At 57.7% G+C, this 13,678-nt stretch overlaps 1 pseudogene; it reads right to left on the bottom strand.

The window, feature by feature from the left end:
- Nucleotides 1-2,287, bottom strand: part of LOC117209597 — a 110,420-nt pseudogene extending 108,133 nt beyond the window's left edge.
- Nucleotides 2,288-13,678: the final 11,391 nt, after the last annotated feature.

Below are 13,678 nucleotides of genomic sequence, written 5' to 3'. Positions count from 1 at the left end.
ACGCGGCGCGTATTTTCAAACTGTTTTGCGTGTTTGTAAAAAATGGGAACGTCTCTCTCGGGCGGCGGCGACGACGACGACGACGACGACGACGATCCCTCTCGGACGATCGAAAGAAGAAATTCGTTACCGCGCTATTTCTATCCCGCGTTAGACGGGAAATTGAATTCGGTCCGTGAATAACGACTAACAAACCGCAGTTATATCGTAAAAAGCAATGCACCGGGCTGAGAATTAATTCCGGCTAGCTCTCCGCCCACCGAACCCCTCCTTGCCTCTCGCTCGCTCCATGCGCGTGTCCGGATACGTCCTTTTCTCTCGCTCTCTCCTTCTTTGTGCTTCTCGCTTGCAACTGGAACGGTCCCAAAATTCAATAAAAGCGAACGAGTGCTACGGGGTCTCCCTAGCCTCGGCTGGCTTTCGCGCGGGGTAGCAAGTACCGAGTTAGGAGCCCCGGAGTCATCGCGCGAGGAACGAATGCCCCGGGGGGAGCGAGAAGAGAGGCCGGCACGGTGCATACATTAGCGGGGACAGGGTGGAGATATTGTCTGAACAAAGGGATCGGCTCGTACCTATCGAAAAGGCGATTAAGCGAGGATAAAGTTATAGCGGCCCACCCTCCGCTGTCGGCCTGGATGTCGTCGATTGGTTTTGCGTTAAAATCGCTTTCCAGTCGCACGTGTGCCAGGGTCGATCGATCGCCACCGCTGTTCGATCGCCTGAAAAAAAGTAGCTACGACCACCGTTGCGCGCAACGAACGCGAACGAATCTTTCCTTGCCGTGGATCGTTGTCTCGCTGGTCGATGATAGAGAAGAAGAGCGAAGGAAACTGGAAGGAGAGAGAGCACGTGGTCGGACAGCACGTGGCGCCGAGACGAAAAATTGGCCCGTTGGTACGAGCAACGAACGAGAACGCTGCTGGAACGCTGGCGCGACGAAGCACGTTGTCGAACGCGAGATACGACCAATTATCCCGCGTGCCAAGTATAGAGATGCCAACCGAACGGTTCGAAGAGAAACAACGATGCTCGCGACGGTGGTTGTGACGTATCGCTGCTTCGATCCAGACTGGTCCAGAGACTAGTCGTTCGTCCAACCGTTCCGATTTTCTCGCGAAACATTCTGCACGCGTTCAGTTTGGAAATGTCCGGCGGTAATTGACAGAACGAATTCATTTGCCCGTGCGCGCCTCTTCCGACGCAAATATCGGGGTAAATATCGGGGCAAACATCGAGGCAAATATCGGGGCAAATAGCAGATACTAGCACGTATCGTGTGTCGTAAATGGTACCGCGTATCGCGATTCCAGCAAAGACAAACTACGAAAAAGCGAAAGTACGTTTGTTCTCATCGTCGACTTACCCCACGTGGTCGCGATCGAGGCTGTCTCTTCCATCGTCCACGTTCGTCTTTCCTCTTTGTCTTCTTCGTCGCTCTCCAACGTTTACCGTTGCGTCCGTCTCGCTCTCTCGTTTTCTCCCACCCCTTGGGCCTCCTTCCTCTCCTTTCGTCTCCGTTCCTCTGTTGTCGGCCGATCCACCGCCCCCACCCGGTCACCGTTGATACTCCCCCTCCCTGGTGGGAAAGCCGTCTCAGGGGGTCTGGCGGCGGTGGTTCACGGCAAGGGGGAGGGCTGCGAGATCGGCGACCACGTGACCGACGTGACCGGAACCGCTCGAAACGCGGAACAGCGTCCCCCGATCACGATGCTATGCCGGTGCCGGCGTTGATCGCGGTCGGCGTCCGGCACTCTCCGTCTTCTCTCTGGGTCCTCGTGGTTCGTCCTGGTCGCGTTCCATCCACGTTGCGTCGCCTCCTTCGACCGTTCTCGCTCGGCGGTCGATCGGTCGGTCGATCTCGCTGCAAATCACGGACACGTACGTACGGTTGGTAGGTAGAGGACCGACGCGGTGTGCGACTCGATCGTCTTTTCCCGAGCGGTGGTGGCCCGCGCTGAAGCCGGAGAACACGTGCCGCGGCCGTGGCCGTAGCCGCGATGATTTTCTGCCATTTTCGCGAGAGAGACCGGGCCTTTCTCCGTTTGCCCGAGCGGCGCTGAGAAGCGCGTGGTGTGCTAGCGACTGCTATCTGCCGCGGAGCGAGTCGGCCGCGGGACTTTGGTATACTGGGAGTATGGTAAGTAGCTACACCCCTGCCACCGCCGCCCCTCCCTCGTTGCCGCACGCCGTTCCCTCGAACGTCCCGATCCCGCGCCTCTCCCCTCCTAAGCGTTCACCGAGCCGATCCTGTACCCTTCCCCGCCCCTACCGCCCCGACACAGAGAACCGACATCGCTACCGACACCGCCGCCGCCGCCACCGCCGCCGCCACCGACCTCGTCGCTACCGTGCCGACCACCTCGTCCCCTCCCCCCCTCTCTCCAAACCCTTCTCGACACCGTCCGACCGACAACCGTAGCCCCCTCGCGTCGCCGCCAAACGTTTACCTCGCGGGGCCCCAGGGACGTATTCATCGAGCATTTATTTCCAACTCGTTCGTACGCTCTCGCGAAAATCCTCGCGTCGGCCTACGACTCGTCGCTGTTCTTCGTCCCAACGATGCGAGGAACGCAACGACGCGACGCCGACTCCCTCCCTCTTCGTCTCGACGTCGTCGCCGCAGACGTAACGGCGGCTGTCGTTCGGTACCGGCGTTCGCTCGTTGTCCGACTCGACGCTCCCCGATCCGATAGGACGAATTTTCGTCTGTCCGATCCACGGCGATCGGAGACGACGGTAACTCGGGTTCCTCGAACACAGGCGCACACACCTGAAACATCGCCACCACTACCGTAGACTGGTAAACGTATAAAAGACAGCGTTTGCATGCTAACGTATCTATTACAATAGCGACGTTTGTTCCTCTTTCTCGTCCTTCGTTTCCCCGACTCCTCCGGCCCCCTCTCGCCTTCTCCTCTCGCTCGCTCTCGCCGTTGCTCCGTTGCATTCCGTTTCACTTCGACGCGTGCATAAATTACCGCTTTCAAACGCAAAAGTATGAATGAGACAAAGTTTCGTCCTGCTGTACGCCACTTCCTTCTCCCTTCCTTCTCTCCGACACGGGACCAGCTCGTCCGGCTGTCTCGCTCTTCCTTTTCCACTCCGGCCGATCGTCCATATTTCTCGTTTTCTCTCGGCGAATCGCGTACGAATCGAAGAGCAGCCTCTGTTCGATTTCGCGTTCACGGTTACGCGACCAGACGGAGATAGCGACAGAGACGGAAAGCGGCCGGGGGAGGCGAGGTACGAGCAAGAAACAGAGCCACGTAGCCCCCTGAGATCTGGCGGAAGCGGCAAAGTCGAAGGAGCGAACCGGTGGAACGAGCAACGGACCCGAAGAGAGGGCGTTTATTAGCAATTGTAATGCAAGATCGCGGAATGCATGGGATCCCCGCGATGCCTCGATACGACAGTCCCGGTACGCGTGTACCTCGTAACACGATTCCCGATCGCGCCAGTATCTCGGAAGGGCTTTGGCGTCCGACCGCCTGCTCCGACACCTCCAGCGATTCGAATTCCTCCCGAGGAAACCGTCGATCCTCGAAAATACCGAAATACCTCGCGCGCGTTTCCATGCCGAGGTCACCGAGCCCGGGAAATCTCTCGCCTCGCGAAATTCGCCTTTCCTCCCTCGTCTCGGCTCCGGCTTCCGATCGAGCGATCGGCGAATCCGTCGAAACGTATGGCACGGTCGGTCCGCGACACAAAGGACGAGTTACAGGGTCTCGTCTTATTGCGGTCTATCTCTATCGCGCATCGAATCGTTTAATGGCGGCATTCGGCTTTTATGGTACGTGGGAACTGATTTACGGAACGCGTGTGCGAAACAACCGGAATTGGCGTGCTCGATACAGCGTAAGCATTCGCGACATGCATCGCAAACGACGATCTTGGACGCTGTAAATCGGGATTGAGCGGTCTTAGCGAAAGACGAGGTAGGAAAGAATAGCCGCGCGGCCCTCGTGTCCGACGTGGCAAGAAATTTCTCGCCGTTGTTCGCGGCGTCGCTCGATCGAACGACGCTGGCAAAAGTCGAGCGCGATAAGGGAGCAACTCGTGTCTCGTAACTCGTAACTCGTAGCCGTGTTGGCGCTGGCTGTTCGTGGTTATATATATATATATATATATATATATTAATAACGGCGGTGAAACGCAACCGCGGTCTCGCTGATGTTCCTCTCGTCGAAATAGTTATAGGCATCCGGTCTCGTAATAAAAGGGTTGACGCAGCGCCTGCCCGATATCGTAAGAGCCGCGCCCGCGGAAAATTCGCCAGCGATATCGCTCGAGTCGGAAACAATCGTCTCTTCGTTTGTCGCGAAATAGCGCAACTTGTCCGTGGCGTGGAAACGACAAAGGCGAGGAAAAGTAATCGCGGCGGAGATCGTTCGAATGGTTTATGTTAATCAGCCGTGACGTCACCGGCACCCCCGACAGCGGCAATATCAACCCCTGACTCGGTTCACGAGTAGCAAAACGTGCACACGGGGCGTATCATGGTCCTCCGGTAATCACCCTCCCCCCTCGTTACCGCTCGTGCTCACCCTTTGTCGACGTTAACCCAAAGTGAATGGACCTATAGCGCGCGCTGTAGGGACGGGTTTTAACTTCGGGGTGACTTACCCCGAGCGTTATCTATTTTGACAGCGCGGTACGGCCGCGGTCTGTCGGGGGTCGATGCACGGGGGTGTGTCGGTAATTGTGTTTTAACTGTGCGCCGTATCGCCGCGATATCCCCGTCCACCGTTCTTCCACGGAATATCGCGAAATATTTGCCGACACTTCGTCCACCTTTGTTTCGTCGGTTCCTGGAAACCGGAGAGTCGTACAACGACACGGACAAACGGGTCGATCGACGAACGACGAACGACGAACGACGACGATCACCCGTACGCATCGATAGGTGCGTCGTCTGGTCGTCTATTTTATTTCGACGGGATATTAAATCCGTTAATTTTCTATAAATTGGAAGCGTAATAGCCGAGCGGTGAGTGGTTGGTGGAGAATCCCCGAAGCTACGCCAGAGCGCGGCTCTGTATACGAAGCGCAGGCGGAACGTATGCAATATGGCATTCAATTTGCGACGGATTCGCTGTCTGGCAACGCAAACAACCGCTATTGGGTTCCATTTAATGAACCGAGCCAGAGCCTTCCGAAGCATTTTTGCGGCGTGGGCTCGGCTTAAATTGGACCTACCCCTCGCTCCGCCGGCCTCCGCCCCGGCTTCGTTCGTTTTCTATTCGCTTCCTGCGACTTACGCCTCGATGATTCCGGTGGACGCGCGGGGCCTCGACGCGCGCTTGTCCGGTGCTTCGTTACGGCGATTCGTCGCGATCCAGACGAAATCGAGTCTCGGTCGGCAAAGTGCGACCACCGGCTCGGACGGCCGTCGACTATCTTTTCCAGGAAATCTACGTCGTCGCGCGATCAGCGGTTCGCAACTTCGGCGTTGAGCGGACGCTCGATCGCGAACGGTTTCGTGCGTGACGGATTATCGTGGTGGTAAATTTTCGGGTCGCGACGACTCCGCTCGTCCAGACGATGGGGCGTCGATCGGAAGAATCGCTCGTTAAAAATATCGAGGCTTAGGAGAGAAATCCTCTTAAAAAGTTGTCGGAGTCGTGGAAGGATAACGCGCGAGGTAAAACGGGGCACCGGTATCGGCGCCGTATCGTTCCACGGCGCAAGTGTCCGGTAAGCTAAGCGGATCCACCGTAATCCGGATTACGTATTTGCCCGGTTCTCCGGCCGCTGCCATCTCGATCTCGCGCCAGTCGCAGCCAAAGACGTGTTTGCCTTCTGGCAACGAGCCACGTCTGTTGTCCGTAATCTGTTTAACGCTTCGCGACCACAGGCACAGGCCTTCTTCTCGTCGAAAACAGATCCGAGACGGAGAAGGAAGGCGTGCGCGTACGATGGCCGAACCGACGACGTCCGTTCTTTGGCTGGCGGACGACGAGAATCGTGGGGGGCGGGTTTCGTCATCGATCGGTAGCGATCTTTAAACAGCGCCATTAACGATTGCGTGCACAAGCCGAGGGGGTTGCGATCAAATGAATATGATGAAAGAGTGGCGGCATTAGGCGAACGTGCCGTGCATACTGATTTGCGGCTGATTGATTGGACCCCTTTCCACTCGACAACGGTGCACCACCGGTATCCCCTGTCCCCGTTCCGTTCGGCTGCCACGGCCCGCTTGATTCCGCCCCACGAGCGAACCAACATCGTTGATATTATCGAGCAGGCTGCTTCGCAGCGTCGCTCGCGAATATTCGACGCGACGCGTCGCGTCACCCCGACACTCGATACACCCCGATAATTACACGATACACCGTAAAGGGAAGCTTTTTTCCAGCATTTTGTCGCGCGATTCCTCGCTTGGCCGTTTGACATTCGTTTCACGCGCCTCATCGTCTCTCGCTCGTCGGCGAGAAACGCCGCTCGCGCGACGATTACGTTCCACAAGAGAGACTGTCGCAGAGACTGTACGGGGGTCGGGTTGCGACGAAACGCGCGGCGTCGGACCAACTCGAAAAGACTCGTCGACGAGGGCGAAAAGGAGAGGAGGTGAAACGACTGGAGGAGACGAGCCGAGCCGCGAAACATTTCGGCGGCTTTGGTTATTTTCATTGTCTGGGGGACGGGTTGCCGCGAACTGTTGGCCTGTAAGGTAATTGTTTTTGACGCGGTAATTTTACAGTGTCGTGCGTGCACACACGCGTTCCCGCCGAGAGCAACGGACACGTCGCGACGAAGCGTCGTGATAACTGCCGTGCTTTTCCTTCTTCTCGGCGACTGGCGGCAGTCGGTGGTTGGTTCCTTTTTCGACGTCACTCAACGAAGCGCGACAGCTATCCGGCGCTCGGAAACCATCTGCCAAGTAGCGCGCGAGTCCCTTCCATCGCGTCGACCAGGAACACCCCGAGCCGTTTCAACGTCTCGCTTGACGTTTCCTCGAAAGAGTCTCGCGCCTTCCGCGAGGTATCCGCCGCCGCCGTACTCGTCGCCACTCGCACACCATGCGAGAGCCGTGACTCGGACGTCTGTGCGCGCCTTTTCGTCTCTCCGTGCTCTCCGCTCTCCGCTCTCTATCGCGTCCCGACGCGTTGCCTCGACGCGATGCGAGATCTTTCGAAACTTTGCGATTTAATCCGCGACGGTCGGATAACTACGAGCGCGTCGCGCCGCGGCGAGAGTCGATGGATCGTTCGAGTGACGGGAAGGTGGACGAGGGGCTCGTCGAACCGCGGCGAGGAAGAAGAAGAGACGGCGACGGGACACGATGGGTCGAAGCGAGAGGAGAAAATGGACGAGGTTTCGAAACGACGAAGAGGGACGCGAAGAAGAGGAGCGGAGAACGCGGCAGAGAAGAGAGAAGCGCAGTGGTACCCGTCGCAGGAGAAGCTGCACCGCCCGAAGGAAGGAAAGCGGTTCGAGTTGCGCTCGTCTCGCTCGATCGTACCTTCGGCTCGCTTCCCTTTGTCCCTGTCGTACATACGCGTTCACGCATACGCGCTCACGCATACGCGTGCGTGGCCGTCATCATCGCGATCCGGACGTCTCGCATGGAACGTAGGAAACGAAGCCGGGCTACTCGCCTCCAGAGTTCTCGGAGGGATCTGCGAGCGGACCGAAGTAGCCGCGAGCTACCACCATCGGACGCTGTTCCGCGGCCCGCTCCAACCCTCTCTCTCTCTCTCTCTCTCTCTCTCTCTCTGTCTCTCTTCGTCGAAATACCGAACGCGTGGAATCTCGGTCGTCGACTCTGTCCTTTCCCTTTCGACGATGGCTCGTTCGATCGTTGGCTCGATCGTTGGCGCCGATTACGAGCCAAACAGCCCCTCGACCACCGGTTGGCGCATCGCCGCTATATTCCTCGATCTGGATTTTGCGACTTTCGCGAGATCGAGGGCACGAAAGGGGTCTTTCCGGTCTTACCGCGCGCGCGTCCCGTTGGCGCTGTTTCCAGTATTTCGATCGGCCGTATCTCGCGTGCGGCGTCGTGGCTTGGCAGCGCGGCGCGGTATTCCTGCGGTGTCTGCGTGGAAATTCATCGGCCGAGGTAACGACGTTAGGCACGCGCGTTCCTTCGCCGCTTATTCGCGCTCGCGATCGCCTCTATTGTTTGGAAGGGAGCAACGGGACGGTGCGAGCGCGCACGGTGCGTCTGGCGAAAACGGTGGCAGCTTGGCGGCGCGGCGGCGAGTAAACGCGCGAGAGCAAACCCGCTGGTGTACTCGCGGCATGCTCGATAAAGGTGCAACGGAGCAGGGACGATCGGTGGTAACAGCAGCGGCAACATCAGCGTTAGAGTCGGCATCAGCGTCGAGAGAACCGAGAGAGACGGAGAGACAGAAAGAGAGAGAGAGAGAGAGAGAGAGAGAGCCCGAGAGGCCCGAGGCGGCGCGAGACGGGGCCTACGAACCGTCTCTTGCCGTAGCGTGGCGTGGCGTAGCGTGGCGTGGCGTGGCATGGCGTGGCGTGGCTGTACCGCGCCGTTCCGTTCCGTGCCGAGCCGACCCGTGCACGATGTTCGCAACACGGTGTTCGTGTTCGTGTTGCACGACTGTCTCGCTCCCGCACGCGTTCGTACGTGTAGCCGAGCGAGGCTACGCGCGGCTCTCCGTGTATATCGCGTTGCGTTGTGTGTTGGCAGAACGTCGCGGTAGCCGCGCCAGAGAGATGGGATTGCGCGATAGGCCGCGTGTCGAAAATAGAAATATAATCTGATAGGCTCATTGTGCCTCGAGCCACTCGCTGCTATCTGCCACTACCACCGACGAATCGTACTCGCTACCTCGGCCCTCTCTTTCTCCTTCCGTCTCCTCTCTTTCTTCCCCTTTCGCCTTTCCGGCGCGGCGCTCTATCTCGTCGTCGCCGAACCCTTTTCTCGCCCGCGTTTTCTTCTCGCCTTACGACCGTCGACCGTGCGCGTTTTCCCTCGTCCTCTCTTCGCGCGTATCGCTAAGACCACGCGAGAACTAGCCTCGTTTGCTCTTGGCGGGTAGTTCGCGCGTGCGTTTACCCCCCGCGCGCGTTCTCGTTTCGACATGGCGAAACTACGCGCGCGGGACGTTTTTATCGATCAGATTCAGCAGGCTGTTCCGCGATACGCTTATTTACGAGCTCCAGTTTTATCGCCGGCAAAGCTAACGGAAAGCGGCCGGCAGCGTTCGCTTTTACTAACTGACCGACCCGCCGACCGACCGATCGACGGGGCTAAGGTATTTCGGAGAAAAACCGCGATTTGCGGGGAAAAAAGTTGCCAAAGGTCCCCGGTTCGACCGCGAGGCTCGGCCGTAAACCACGGCACAGCGGGAGCGTGACCAATGGCATCGAGATCGTAAAGAAATTAGAGGGGCAATAATGGTTTCCGGGTACGATGCCTTCCGGTCGGTATACATCTTCCACGGACCACTCCGCGAACGCGCTTTGCCTATATCGTTTCAGCCGATGACCGGTACGCGACGACTGCGTTACCACGCGCGTCATTCGACCGCGTTTTCCGGCTATTTTCTTTCCGCGATTTGCCCGGTAACGTACGGCAACTTTGGATAAGCTCGTAATGAACCGCGAAGCCAATTTGATTTGCAGAACGGTGCGCGTCCGTGGAGCACGAATCGAGCATCGTCGAGCGTGGTGTTCTCTGGAAACGTGCGAACGTACAAACAGAGATGCAATCAGGAACGCGGCTATCGGCCCGTACCAAGCGCGAACGTGGTCGCGCGTATATATCGTACGTTTCGTCGTATTCGATCGAGCGGATCGACGAGCGTAGGAACGTCGGCCGAAAGGATCGCAACGCGATCGCCACTCGACGATTCCTTGCTTTACTTTCGGACGGACGCGAACGCAAATTCCAACCGGTTCGCGACGGCTCTGTTATTTCGCCGGGTCTGGAACCGCGCGCGTCGCTGATATCGAACGCTGCAAGAAATTGAAGTGGTAGGTGGTCGGTCGAACGATGTACGACCGGAAGCGGAAATGATCGGACGAGAGAGAGAGAGAGAGAATCAGAGAGAGAGAGAGAGAGAGAGAGAGAGCGAGAGGACGAGACGAAGGGGTGGGGGCGAGTGGCAGGCAGAGCGTACCCTCCCCATGCTGCATGGTCCGGTGCAGAACGGTCCGTTGTTCGTTCGTTGTGGATGCGCGATTGCGAGCGGAACACGGCGAAACGCAAAATGGAACGGGGGCTTCCCGGCCAGGCCGTGTGCGTACTGATTGATCAACATTGTTGCCGAATTAGACTCCAGCGAGATGGGCATATTGATTGGCAATCAGTGTCGCCCGGCCACAACGAAGCCTGTCCGCCCGGGAAACGGTTTGCTAACGCAAACACCGTCGCACCTGCATCTCCATGATGTTGTTTTTCGACGGCGGAAAAAAAGGTAGAAAAAAATACCGCGTCGAACGTTCCGCCGACATTTTCGACGCCGATATCGGCCCGTCCTTTTTTTCCAGATCTTTGACGTTCGCGCGGACGTTTGAAAAAACGACTCGATTTCCGGGCTTCGACACGTTCCTCGCTCCTCCGCGGTCCTCGCGTCGGTCTGGCAAAGTCCCGCGAACCGACCACGCGCGTTCTCAAGATCCGAGGGAAGCTAGCCGGCCCGAGTATCTGAAATTCAGCCGGATTTTTCTTTCACGGACGATTACCCCGTCCGTCTCTTCCGACTGCTTGCCGACCCGGTGCCGTCATGAGACTGCGAAGCTTTCGAGGCTCCCAAGGCAGCGTACAGTCCGATCGTAAAAGGCGGTCGAAAATGTGCGCTGGATGGACCGGCCAAGGATAGCGGAAAAGAATGTGCGCTGGAAATGGCGCGAATCGCGGGCTTCTCTCCTCTGCCGTTGGTCAATCGGGGGTTGCGCGTCCCGTGGCAGCCAGTCCGGAAAATCGACGTCGGTCGATCAACGGGCGTACGAACCAGAAAATGATCGGTCGAAACGAAGGATGGTACGTACGTAGTTCGGTTCGGCTCGATTCTGTATGCAACCGGCCGTGCAGAAACGACGCGCGAATGCCTCGTGGCCCGCGAGCGTAACGAATGGAACGCCACTTTCGAAGGTGAGGCGGATTCGTCGACGCGCACTCATCTTTACGACTTTCGAGCGCGAAACGCGTTCCAACGCGGAAGTAGTATCGATCCCCGATGATCCCTCGGGTATGCTCGAGGCCTAACAAAGTAGCCCATTAGCTTCGCCAGAAGCGCGCGCCCTCGCCCTCCGCTTTCCTCGCCTTTCCACGCTTTTTTTCGTCCCGAACCGGGTCGAGGACTCTCGGGCCGCTCGTTTCCCTTTATTTCTGTTCCACCGACCCGCGGAAAGAAAGCTGCACGGCAGAAAAACTCGGAAACGTCGGCGAAAGATTCTCTCGGTTCGCCGGCGTTCCCTGGATCGTTCGGATAGGTTTGCGAGAGGCGCGCGCGCGCGTGCGTTTCGCCGGAGCCAGCGTATTCGCGGAGGAACTAGTGGCATTAGAAACCTGGACGGCGCGGCGGCATGGCGCGTTTACGAGCCACGCATGACCACCGACAATGGCCGGCGGAAGGCCATTCGTCGTTCGAAGCGCGTTTCTTTTTTTTCCAACCGGAGAAAAGCGTTTACCGCAAGTCCTCGATACGCATTACGACTCCATCGTTCACACGCGTTGGGAAAAATGCCAGTTAGTGTGGTCGACCGAGTCGGTAAAGGCAACTTGCCGAGAATGACTAATCCCCCGTCCTGATTTTACCTTTATATCCAGTTTATTAACCATATGAACCTGTTTCTCGCGGGCGACACGTCCATCACGATCGACCCTGTTGGAAAATTAATTCTTTCGCGCCGCACGCCATCTTCCGTTTGTTCTTTTTGTCGGAGAAAACCAGCCGGACCGTGCGCACGGCCGTAAACGTGGTCGTTTTAGGTCGACTTTTAACGCGCGTTAGCACGAAACACGAGGTCGGATTAAGATCGCACGATCCTGCGAGAGGATGCTCTCTCCTACCGGCCAGCAGACCCGTCGGCGATCAACCCGGTAAGCCTTACTCCGCCAGATAAGCCTTTGGATTCGACCCCGGAGCTTGATCACCGATAGCCCGTCGCTCTAACCTACCACTCTTCCGACACGAGCACCCAATTCCAAATCCTCCGGCACCCTTACCGCTCGGGGCCGCAAAACCGGCTGATGCCGCTGGCAAACATCCACCTCGAGAGCGCCTCTTCCACTCTCGGTTCTTCTCTCGCTTCTTTTTATGGTCTGTTAAACGAACTTCCCGCGCTCTTTTATATCGACCGGCTGCTCGCTCGTTTTCATCGAGTTCCGTTCGCATCTCCGTCTTTCCGCGTGCCCCTCTCCTCCTAGCGACGTACGTCGATTTACGAGCAAGCCGAGATTACGTTAGATTTCGTCGTCCACGAGGAAACGATCACCGGCCTTCTCGTTCTCGCTGCCTGTCGCTCGTTGTTGCGGACTTTCCCAATTAAACTCCGGCTCGGCACGACTCGTCCATCGATCCAACGATCGTCCGTCGCGGCTGCGACCCTATCTTCGCCTCGATTTGCCTCGGATCGCTGGCTCGGCTCGCGTCCGCCGAAACGTATCGGAGAGAGGCGCGCGGCACTGCTCCGCCAGTCCATAATTAACGGAGGGCCGGATCCGTTTCCTAAAGAAACGAGCGAGAACGAGGACGTCCGGTCAGCGGCGAACACACGGCGTCAGCCATAGACAGGCAATTAAAGCGACGCGCGCTTAGGATCGCGGCTCGCAAAGTTTCGGTAGGCACGGGGCGAACCTTAACGACGCTCGGAATGCAGTTTTACAGAGGGAGGAGAACGGGGAGGATGGGGGATAGGTGGAAGGATGAGTTAAGTGCGGGGCAGAGAAACGGCAGTGGAACGGCGGAGGATGAAGAGGAAGAAGACGAAGACGAAGAAGAAGAAGAAGAAGAAGAAGAGGAAGAAGGAGGAGGAGAAGAAGGAGAGGAAGACGGAGGAGGAGCGACGGCAATGGCAAAAGAGAACAAGGTGAAGAGCGAAGAAGAAAGAGGAAGAAAAAGAGGAGGAAGAGATTTAAAGGATCGAGGGGGAGGGGGGAGAGAGAAAACGATCGAGAGACAAGGGGCTACGGAGGAAGGCTGCCCGGTAGCAGTTTCCCAAACCATCGCCATTAATAACCAGCAAGATTATACGCTGCTAAAGCCGAGGCAAGAGCCAAAGCTGCAGCTGAAAGATGCTGTTGCGGTCGTCGATGTACCCGGTGAGATTCGCGACCGAGCGGTTGCAACGAGATCGATGCGTCGCGAAACAACGATTAACGAGACAACAGTGGCGAGTGGGTAAAACGTATCGGTCGGATTAGAAAGCGAGAAGCGGGCACACGCGGTTCCAGTCGATTCGACTGGCCGGTTTCCGGGGAGGACGACGGAGGGACAGGGGAGGCAGGACTTATCGACTCGCAGGAGGCACGCTCCTCCGTCTTGCTCGACGCGGTAATGTATTCCGCGGTTCCGTACGAGAGGGTGGTCCTTATCGCGCGGGTGTAACACCGGTAAACATGGAATGCGACCGACCAGAGGCGGTTCGACCGGTGCGCGGAGAGCTCCGTCCTCCGATACGTACGTCGAACCGTGGTGGCGGTATTTGGACAGGCTGTCGAGCGCGCAGACGGTCGTGGAACACCGGGCCAACAAACAGTACA

Source organism: Bombus bifarius, unplaced genomic scaffold (genome assembly GCF_011952205.1).
Source record: "Bombus bifarius isolate JDL3187 unplaced genomic scaffold, Bbif_JDL3187 scf7180000008178, whole genome shotgun sequence".
In the NCBI taxonomy this organism is placed as follows: Eukaryota; Metazoa; Arthropoda; class Insecta; order Hymenoptera; family Apidae; genus Bombus; species Bombus bifarius.
The sequence above is the reverse complement of the archived record's forward strand: the minus strand, read 5'-3'. Positions and strand labels throughout refer to the sequence as shown.